This window comes from Argopecten irradians, chromosome 15 (genome assembly GCF_041381155.1).
Source record: "Argopecten irradians isolate NY chromosome 15, Ai_NY, whole genome shotgun sequence".
Classification (NCBI taxonomy): domain Eukaryota; kingdom Metazoa; phylum Mollusca; class Bivalvia; order Pectinida; family Pectinidae; genus Argopecten; species Argopecten irradians.
This window is the reverse complement of record NC_091148.1, coordinates 32,682,414-32,694,543: the sequence shown is the minus strand read 5'-3', so window position 1 is coordinate 32,694,543 and position 12,130 is coordinate 32,682,414. Positions and strand designations below refer to the sequence as shown.

The 12,130-nt window shown below is 34.8% G+C and overlaps 1 protein-coding gene across 4 annotated transcripts in view; it reads right to left on the bottom strand.

The window, feature by feature from the left end:
- LOC138308848 (D(2) dopamine receptor-like) overlaps positions 1-12,130 on the bottom strand; it is a 41,388-nt gene that overhangs the window by 16,545 nt on the left and 12,713 nt on the right. For 3 of the 4 annotated variants that reach the window (XM_069249876.1, XM_069249878.1, XM_069249875.1), the window contains exon 2: positions 5,348-5,534. The gene's annotated coding sequence lies outside the window, so the exon portion shown is untranslated. Of the gene's footprint in view, positions 1-5,347; positions 5,535-6,693; positions 6,741-12,130 lie in introns of those variants that run through there. The other variant, XM_069249877.1, reaches the window with a different exon arrangement.

Below are 12,130 nucleotides of genomic sequence, written 5' to 3'. Positions count from 1 at the left end.
TGGATCTTACCACTTGAAACGATACCAAATCTATTTCGGAAAACGCCAATACAGAACCATCTCATTTTATTTTATTGCTTAGTTACAGCCAATTGCGTTACATAACTGTCGGTTCCATTGGGTGTGAAGAGGTAATACGATTAGATTGTTATACACAATTAATCAATTTCTATTGGGTCCGGTATCCGACCATTAGACGTTATAAAGCACTACGTTATTGTATATTACGACATAGAGTCCATGGAACTGTTTAGGTTATTGTTATATATTGCCCGAGTCACAGTGATGTTCCTATAGGGTACGTATATGTCACTATTTATCTGCTACACTAGCATTAAGAGATAATAACTGGTATTGTCAAGCTGATTGTTTGACTTTATTTCGCCCGATTTCAGTCTATCAATATAGTTATATTCTCTCTATAACCCTATGTGTACTCTTCCGACCATCATCAGACTTTATACAATACGAGGTTACCGGATTAGAGATTATGTCTGCGACTACCAGGTGGAATGATTACAATATCAAATAGCAGTTCTATGGCTCTCTGTCTATTCCTTGGCAATTATGTCATCACAGACACCATTAGAAAAAAAGTATTACAATAACTAACTCGTGACGAAAAACTTCTGCGATATGATCGTTCGAAAGGACGACGTACATATAATATTTCGACATGCAAATGTTACCTAAAACAACATAAACTGGTTTATAAATCAATTGTGTACTGTCTTAGATGTCACTCAAACAAAAGATTCTATGATTAAAGTAGAGATTCGAGGTATAAAATCGATAAATACATTGTACACTGAAAGTATTTGTTATACCTAAACGGTTGCTCAGATCTATTATCTTTTTTGATTTAATGTTTTGGTTTTCCAACCTACCAAAATATGAATAATACATCATAGAACATTGTGAAATATAAAGTCTATTGAATATGTATCACTCAGTATGGGTAGCTAGCCATTAAACGAAATAATCTTATGCATGAAATGCGTCAAAATGCAAAGAATTATCATTTTGGATATATATTTTTTCCACAATTTTTAAGAAAAGTGATTAACTTTTGTTTATCCTACTATATTAATAACAGCTATGCTCAGCAATAGACGGGATTCCCTTTATGTAATGTAGTGCGTTTGTGAATATCCGTGTGGTTTGGGAGGCTGCGGTATGCTTGTGTATGGGGTATAATGTTTGATGCCGTTGGTAGTAAGCTTCAGTGTAATAACACTATATTACTGGAAGAGTCCCATTATATCAAAGGATAGTCAATATATATTTTATTAAGATAATATGGCATCTTCTTTTAACTTCAAACTTAGGTGATGTTTAACTAGGTAGGCATATTTTGACTTTGATTTTTAGATCTGTTTAAAAATGTAACGCAAATGCTTTCTATGAAAATGAAACAATTACAATTACAATTGGATGTCAATGGTATGAATGTAGTTGGCGGGCGGGACAGTCTATAGCAGTATCAATACGCGAACCTTACCTCCCAGAGGTGAAGGTCTATTCCCAAAAATTGTCTGTCAATGAAGTAAGACTGCAGAACTGACTATCAATGAGGTGTAACAGTAAGGCTTCCGAACTGTCTGTCAATAAGGTGTAACATTATGCAACAGAACTGTCTGTCAATGAGGTGTGACAGTTAGGCTACAGAACTGTCTATCAATGAAGTGTGACAGTTAGACTACAGAACTGTCTATCAATAAGATGTGACAGTTAGACTACAGAACTGTCTATCAATGAGATGTGACAGTTAGGTTACATAACTGTCTATCAATGAGGTGTGACAGTTAGGCTACAGAACTGTCTATCAATGAGGTGTGACAGTTAGTCTACAGAACTGTCTATCAATGAGATGTTACAGTTAGACTACAGAACTGTCTATCAATGAGGTGTGACAGTTAGGCTACAGAACTGTCTATCAATGAGATGTGACAGTAAGGCTACAGAACTGTCTATCAATGATGTGTGACAGTTAGGCTACAGAACTGTCTATCAATGAGATGTGACAGTAAGGCTACAGAACTGTCTATCAATGATGTGTGACAGTTAGGCTACAGAACTGTCTATCAATGAGGTGTGACATTTAGTCTACAGAACTGTCTGTCAATGAGGTGTGACAGTTAGGCTACAGAACTGTCTGTCAATAAAGTGTGATAGTTAGACTATAGAACTGTCTATCAATGAGATGTGACAGACTACAGAACTGTCTATCAATGAGATGTGACAGTTAGACTACAGAACTGTCTGTCAATGAGATGTGACAGTTAGGTTACAGAACTGTCTATCAATGAGGTGTGACAGTTAGACTACAGAACTGTCTATCAATGAGGTATGACAGTTAGACTACAGAACTGTCTATCAATGAGGTATGACAGTTAGACTACAGAACTGTCTATCAATGAGATGTTACAGTTAGACTACAGAACTGTCTATCAATGAGGTGTGACAGTTAGTCTACATAACTGTCTGTCAATGAGATGTGACAGTAAGGCTACAGAACTGTCTATCAATGATGTGTGACAGTTGGGCTACAGAACTGTCTATCAATGAGGTGTGACAGTTGGTCTACAGAACTGTCTATCAATGAGATGTGACAGTTAGGCTACAGAACTGTCTGTCAATAAAGTGTGACAGTTAGACTACAGAACTGTCTATCACCATTATATCACTTCCAAGCATGCATACCCGAACCACTTACTGAGGAAATTACTTTATAAACGAATATCGAAAACGTCACTGTGGGTATACAATTCAGACCTAAAATTCTATTATCTGTTCCATATCTGTAAAGAGGCCTGTGGAATAGTTTTAGTGTGACTGTCCCTCTTGAGTCTATACGTATCGATTATTAACTAACCAATATACAGAATACGGAGAAGACATGCGACACTTTCGGTTTGTAGATTTCCCTGGTCCCAGCCTAAGGAAGACTAGCCGTCTACAGCTAGATTATTAGCGTCATATATGGCACAGAAGTATACATAGCACGTCTATATACAGTTGTAATTTTAGCACGAAAACAGAATACTGTCAATGACTCATCGTATGGCACAGTACATGAACATCTTATTCAGTAATATATTTACTATGATAACAATGATGAATATAAACTTTACGAAATCATTTTATATGCAGTTACGCCTGTTTCAACGACCACCTGTATTCGATGACGTCCTGTCTGACGTTAGCTTTCACCCGATCATCAACTAATCTAATGATCAGCCGACTAATCTAATGATCATAGTATTTACACTTAAATGGTGTTTTTTTATATACTTTTATCATTTTATATGCAGTTAAACCTGTTTAAACGACCACCTGTATTCAGACATAACCCCAATTAAACTAACCTGTATTCAACAACCCCTGCCTAATACGACTAAGGATCATACTATTTACACGTTTAGCGCCTCGCTACGTAAAACAGAACACTTTAAAGACGTTTAATACCTTTTTTTCTGCATTATTGTTCTGAACAAAAGTGCTAGAAAGTCACTGTAACAATGTTTATATGACCATTTCTTCGTACGCTTTTGTCCGTGAGACATAATCGTATTTACAGTTATCTCAAAGAAATCGGCATTTTTAATAAATATGAACGTTTTCCCTTCTTATCGTCCTATCAACGCAACATTATCGTTTCGTCAAAATAGTGCATGAGCTTTCTGATGTATTTTAGCCAAAACTATTTTACCCCAGACACTTTTTTATAAAATAAAATTTACAAATGTTTTAGTTCTTAATTGTCTATGTATTATCCTTTTATGTGCAATTATTATGTTTCTTTTATTTAGATCTTTTGACTAAATGACATTGGCTGTCGATGGGCCGTAAAGCAGCAAAACAAACGGGAGTGCTCATACGAATATCTAATACTGGAACCACGTGGAACCGAGTAAGGGGAATACAAGTTTTATCAATGTGACGATTTCGTAACAACCCGTTTTAAAGTCCCCTTTAACATGTGTTCACATTCCTAGAGGTGTGGTATATAACAATAGGACCTGATATAACAAGAGACATTGGAGATTGTTATAGTAATATAGACACGGTGTTTCATGGAAATAACGACACCCACAAACATATCACCCAGGGTTTTCCGCATTATACCTTTTGTAAGTTAAATTAATTGACATTAAACTGAATATTCTAGTTTATAGGATTACCACCACAATAGGTGATAAAGATGACAAAACCACACAATTCATTGATGTATTAGGATCTCATTACAGGATCCATATGACCTGTAAGGAAATGCATTGTCAGCTTTATCACTTTAAAATTTATCATTCCAGACACATGGTTCTATATTATGACTAAGAATTTGGAAGTGCACAATACACATCAAACGATAAGTCTGAGAAGTATTGCTTATTAAGATTTTAAGAGAATTAGTATCTACTGAATGGTTCAAATGTAAAAGTTTGCAGACATTAGATAGCTACATACTTTATAATCTGACATCAATATGATTTAATGTCTAAATTTTATAAAGCACTATAAAATTTCGTATTATTTGGCGATAATATGTACTACTAATGCTTTTCTCGTGATCAGGTATAAAAAGTCAGAGTACCCATCAGAAAATCATCGATCTACAGTACATAACAACGGCCAAACACAAGCACTGTGAATAGATATGGTATTAAAGTTTATTCTTTAAATCACCTAAGTATGCATGCCCTGGGGTTAGTTTCTATATTAAAATAGACCAGTATTTTAATTTCATTTGTTAAAGACATGGTTTTTGTATACGATTATAATTTCTTTTTGACAGCGACATTAAAATCGGATATCGTGTTTATATATGTCGTCACAATACTGCACTTAACTTGTAAGGTACTCTGAAATCCATTTCATAAGTCAGACCTTATTATAGCCTTTTGATTTGATAAAATTCTGTTAATCCTTATTGTTTTGATTTGTAGAGGATTAATCTCATACCTATAATCTTAAGAATAAAAGTGTCAGATATCAAACAGGTAACTCCTCAACTGTTTTATAGCACTTACAATTCACATTACGTAAAGTCCTTCAAGATAATGCTACCCGCGTATACAATGGTTGATTAGACTAGAAGAACATCCAATTTACAGCTAGTCAGGGTCGATAATAAAACATTACATAAATAATATGACAAAATTATTCACCAAACTAAGACTTGATAACATTTGACATGTATTATAAAACGACAGTATCGTTAATATTCCATAAAGCAATAACGAAACTTAATACAAAAGCAGAATTCATCTCTTATTTAAATATTTCTCGTAAATACTCCCTCAATCAGGTTCTTATCAACAAATATTAATGATTTAAGCCAACTTACCTTTTTATGATCGGTTATGCCAACATCGTCCTGATCCTGGTAGTCTGCGGCGTCACGGTGAGTGTCTGTGGCTTTGTGGTACTACAGTGTGGTTGTGATGCGGTTATTACTTATCACACAATGTTGTAGGGTGTAACGATCACCACTGTGTACATTTCAGGCACTCCCATTTCAATGTATAATAGTGCTGTAAATGACAAAGATAAATGCTACAATTAATTATACTTTATCTATACACCTGCAGTAAAACTTTTCTACAAAGGTTATCTCTATATAAAGGACACCTGTCTATAAAACACATTTTTGCTGTAAATTACAGACATCAATGTCGAAATTTATTATACTAATTGTCTGTAAAGGACATTGGTATGTATTTTGCTGTAAAAAAAAGTTTTATCTTTACCAGTACACGTATTGTCAAACCTGGACACCTCAATTTGAGGGACACATGTCTTAATAAATAGGAAAGACTCATCGCCCACATGTGCTGTAATGTTCTACATAAATTGTCCCCTGTATATGCTATATCTCTTGCTGTACAGAGATAAATGTTCCATTTAATAATACCGTCAATTCTCTCTATAACTCCATCCTAGAGAGAAAGAAAAATGGTCTTTATAGCCAGGTGGTCTTTATACACAAGTAAAATTGGGTTGAAATTTGTAATTATGGGTCATAGAAAAGTAATCTTATTAAGCAGGTGGTCTTTATGCACAGGTGGTCAATAAAACACTTTTTACTGTAACAAAATAAGGAAACACTTTATTGTAGTCCGTCCTATTTCTCTACTTCAACTGCTCGTACAAAGCATATAAGAATATACTTCTTGATACCTATATGAATATAAGTGATGGAATAAATTATAGTTTCTATGTAAAACAACTTAAGAAAGATTTCCCATTTCGGTTCATCCCATTTCTTTACAAAAAAATGGACGATGTAAAACTATCACTTATGCCCATATGAACAAAATCTCCAACAAAGGATTGTATTTAAATACGTGTCCAGACATCTTTACTACACAGCTAACACTATTGTCATTTTAACAGTAAATGCATATATTGCATTAAGTATATTCATACACATGCACACACGTCTAATATGATTAATGAGAATTTTGTAACAAATACCAGGCAATGAAATACATACACATTAAACAAATAGGTATATGTTGTATATCATTAGTAGCAATGGATATCAATTTTATCGATTATAATGTCGAGTAATGTTGTATAATATTTACCGCCCTCCCCGTGTCGTTAATAGATGATTTACTTTCCCCAAACCAATCCTTCATTTACAGGTAGTGTTTTACTATTGTGATATTACATAACATCACTGCATACCTGTGTAGCTCACCTCGGCGCTGTTACGTCCACTGTCACAACAAAGGTGTGCGGGCTACCTGTATAGGTATACACACGTGTATTGGCTAACGACATGACGGATAATTAATTTCAAAAGACCCTAAGTTACCGTTAATTAATAACGCTCCAATTAGTTTCTGGTGTATAGTGTTATTTAACACCACTTTGGTATATATCCTGTTTGATCTGCTTTGACCCCGGCCTACTTATCTTAATATACTTACGTACAAACGATTATTCCGGTTAAGGCTATAGCCTTGTGTTATGAAATATTCCATTACATTTAATAAATATACGGAAATGTGTGGATCCTTCATTAAAATTCGCTATATACTATTATAGTAATCAGATGGTTGCAAGAGGAAAGAACTATTTTCTTAAAATGCTAACTTCATCATTTTGTGCTACGTTACTAAATTGCAAATGATAAAATATTGTAATAAAAAAATGCCAATTAAACCTAAAATTTCTACAAATCTGTGAGAAAATTAATGAAACATGGTCTGTTTGGTGGACAGAAGTGACTTCACCCGAAGGTCAAGAGTTAACTGACCTGCACTCTGTAAGCTTACTGCTTATAGCAGTAATTAGATTTCCCTGTACAACAATTAAGGATATATCAATAATTAGAATGTTGTACGTATTACTCGTCACCTTACCCCTAATACTCCCCTGTTAAAGTTATATGTGTCGTACTTTTCATACTCACGAATCAACATGAGCTTTTATTATGTTATTCATCAGCAAAAATTACCAGATTTTGAAAATTACAGACCTTTCTTTGCATAGTTTTCAATTTTACATGTACAAATAAGAGCTGAAAATGATTTTTGGCAATACTGCCAAAAATCATTATATTTACATCAATAGTGAAGTGAAATGAGTACATACGGTCAGACCATGAAGCCAAATTGTGGTCTACAATTTCATTACACATTTGTACAGTGTTATTAGTAATTGTAGATATCTGCAGATATGTTTCACTCTAAACGTACAGAAGGCATAAAAAACAACAATTTTACATACATAAGTTCTGTGTTGTAACTGACGTTTATTAGGCATCTGAAGCCGTTTGAATGATTTTCACAACATAATTCGTTAAACCCTATGGCTTTTAAAGATGCTCCACCGCCGACAGAGCATAAATGATATTCATTATTTGAACAATAATTGGTGTTTAATCGTGTATATATATGCCTAATTAACACAAAAAATAACATAAAATAATTTATTTCGCCTTTGGTGCATGCGCAATCATTACTTCATTCCATATAAGATATAGTGCCACGGAATTTTTTCGGGATGCAATTAATTATTTTTCGTATATTTAACTTTAAGTAAAATTAGAAGCTCAATCTTTTCAATGGTGGTAATAGTGTAAAGTAAGTAACTTTTGTAACTGAAGAAAAATACTAAATCGTCTGCTCCTGTTTTTGATAGGGAAAAATACCATTTGTCGGCGGTGGAGCATCTTTAATAGATTAACGATGAAATATTTAGCATGTCAAAATTTTCGCCCAGTTCCGGCACATAGAACATAAATGAACTACTTGTGTCGAGTAGGTTATGTGTATCAAATGTCGTGTTTCTGGGCGTGTACTTAAATCATGCGTATGTAACAATTACTGTTACGTAAGTTTATGTAAAATTGCTTTTAGTATAAAAAATTTTTGTATTAACTTTTATTTAGTAAATACTGGATATATATCATTGTAATTTGATTTCTGTTGATTGTTTGGTTCATCATGTTTGACGTCCTACCAACAGCTAGTGTCATTAAAAGTTACCTCCACAGCGTTGGGTGTGCTCTGACTGTGTTTGGGGAGATTGCAGTACCTAAGTACTGTCCTGAGAGAGGGGACATCCCTCGAAACGTAGCCACATTTAATGACTTATAAAGTTTATAAACTACTGATTTGCATTGGAAAGTTTCCACCTTGGTATAACTTAATTTTGTGCGGGGTAATTTAAGGTTTCTAATCTAGTCAAAATGTTTTTAATTCTAAAAAAAACCCCGTAGCTTTTAAATTTTTTATCGATTTAAGGGATCTTTATCGATTTATTGTTTATTTGATTAATTATAACATGCTTGTTAATAACTTTCAATGACTTTGGTTATTAATAGGGCATTAGACCAACCACAGCCTAACAAACAATCACAATCTTTTAACAGAGAACCCCATTATTGTATGTATAAGCATATGAATAATGCCAATGCTGTTTTTATCCACAACATCAGTTTTTAGTTTATATTCATCAAATCAAAATCCCTGACTCTCCGTACACCAGCAATACATAACAGACAATGTGTCAGTAGAAATCAGCATCCCTCGACTTTCCCTATACAAATATCTATAAGATGCCCTGTAGCAACACACAAAACAAAAGCAGAATTCACCCTGACGATTGATCTCTCGTACAATATGACGGTATTATAAAGCAAGAATAAGAAATTAAATAATACTCATCTCTCCTCGAGGGCACGTGCTGGCTACAGCAGCAGCTGGTGAAACTGACAACGGTGGTGCACGTGCTTATCGTTGGACGATTATTGTGTTTCCTCTTGTCACTACTTGATATATATTGAAAATATTCCTATAAATGTACGTCACATATATCCATGGGCGATCTATATCCATAGTGGTCATTTTCATATCAGACTGATGTCAAAATGTTGTATTTTTATTAAGTTGCAGAGTACATTCAGTAACATTACCTGCCCCCATTGCATGATTGTAAAAGACGGCTAAATTTAGGATATTATCTTTTCTCTTTTTGCCTTGCAGGTAAGGCATTAGAATTGTATCTGCTGCCCCTATTGCATGATCGTAAAAGGCGACTAAATTCAGGATCTCACCTTTTCTTTCTTCCTAATTTACTTACTTCTTCCTAGCGTCTCCCTTGACACCGACTCACTTTTGGCCTTCAGTTGAGCGGTTGTCCCTGTGAGGAAGGCTCTGGGTTCTGTCCTTGACTGGGACACACCTAAGTCTTTAAAAGTGGTAGTTACTGCTCCTGCTAAGCGCTCAGCATAACGGGAGTGGGACGACTGGTTCGCCCGTTGTCAGTTTAATGTGACCGAATTAGTTTGGTTTATCGTGGCAATGTCAAAAGGCATTAATATCCTGCCTTATTAATGGACAAGACAAAGGTTTATCGCAGCAAGATTAATGTCAATGATCTTTTGATCTAAAGATGCTTGAACAAACAATTGTATTTGGTTGATGTAGTGTACTGTTTGTGTAATGTTACATGTGATATGAACTATGTACAAAATGGGCTAGATAAGTTGTCCTATACTTAACAGATGTGGCTTCGGGTGAAAAGTTCCGATGGTATTATCGGATTGACTGACATGCACTTGATGAAGTGCAATCAGCCAAAGAGGTATATACAGAACAAACAACGTTAGCGTTCATATTGTAAGCGTCATTGGTGTCCATAGTAACCGATTCCGTTGGGTGTTACCTTGCGCAGAATTGCCTCACGGAAAATAAAAAAGTTTTACATTTCCTGATCCATTTTGTGCAAATAACATAATGAGAAAAAATATTTCAGCGTTTTATTAACAGTTCTCTCATGAGGCATACAGTCAAACCAATTTCACATGCAGAATTATGAAACATTTCTGAAGAGAAGGGCAAATATCTGCCGATTCAGAAATTTTGTTTAAACAGAGAAAACACATTATTGTATTACGTCACTGAATTTATCTAATCGGCCCACGTGTACTCAGGCTAATTGATAAAAGTTTTAATACGTCTGTCACGTGTCAACATGGTGGTTACAACTTAATGAACGCCATTATATATTTTTTCTTTACCCATGTTGGGCGCTTTTTTAAAAATATGCACGAATGATGTTGACGTGTTATACCTAATACAGGAAATTAATATGGTGAATCAGAGACAAAATGGTCCCCAGCCTGGAAGTCTGTGTCCTTAATGGACACAGCAGGTCTACGACCTAGGTGATGAAGATAGATTACGTCATTAGCATGTTCCATCAGCGCGAGCGCGTTCACATCCAGATCAATTATATAGTCATTTTGTATAAGCCATGTTAATGTCCCGACAAATGACCGACTCATTAATTCTTTATTCTGTCTTTATGGATCGTTATTTTATAATTTCTCCCTTATGAATTCAATGGTTTGCTTTCACCTTCAAAATTGGGTTCAATGTATCTTATCCTACTTAAATTCGCATCTTTAAACATTGATTTTCGTCTAAATATCATAAGTTATATCTCTTGCAGATACATGATCAATATTAAGATATACTAGCATAGCTCTTGGTCCTTAGTATTGGAGAATCACAGAATGTCAACAATATGGTCTTAGTCCTTCTATGCTTTCGTCTCGAAGTTCAGCAATTGAATGGTTTGTTCATGTAGTACTTAAAGTCAGTCACTGTCCGTCCTATGTTACCTGCAGACGACCCTGGCATCGTAAACTCTCATCATCTTACATGTTTGTCAAATGCTTCTTTTCATTGAGAGTAAACATTCAGAGGCTTCTTAGAAATTACAGATTTTGCCTTAGTGGTAAATTTGATGACCAAGATAATGGCTTCACATAATGACTGTTGGTGTAGGCCAGTGGCAACTGATCAGTGGTACGTTAGTATCATAGTTATGTGGTTTGGCATCACAGACTCAACATACTTTGCTACTTTCGTACTGGTTTATACAATACAAACATCTCGTGTGATGGTGTGTTACGTGACTTCATATGCCAAAATGACAACATCATGTCATTCCGCAGAAACCTCAGTATCCTTGTCAGAAACAAAAGTTGATAATATTTGAAGACCACAGACACTAAAATTTTTCTTTTTATATTTCGAAATTTTTATTCCTATTTTCATGTATAAGTAACTCATCATTGCTTAATTTTGAAATATTATTTTCTTTTGTTATGTTTCAGGTCAAATATTGGAACGGAATGAAAACTGGAGTGCAGGTAAAATGTAGTCTATAATTTTTATATAAAGGTGGTCACCTGACAATTGGCCCACACAGGATTTAAACATAAAAAGAAAATGCTAGATAGCGTTACAGTGTCAGAAACCTTGACCAAACTGTCAACGCGGCCAGAAAGTGCTACTGACAATAGCGAATTAGGCAAATGAAGATACATGAGTATCTAAATTTCTCGTGAATGCCTGAGGAAGGCCAATATCCGAGCTTCATTTTAAGTGTCTGTTAACGTTATGAAGGACACCTACCATTACAAGCTGAACTGAACGGTAACATTTTTCCACAGTGATAAGTGCCCTAGTAGAATTCAGCTGAGGAAAATTCTAAATCAATTGACTCGATATAAAGGCTTACATGTGGGAAACACCAGCGATTGACACTTCGATTGGTAGGTTGGATGCTTGATCATTAATTAGGTTCATTTATGGACGCACTC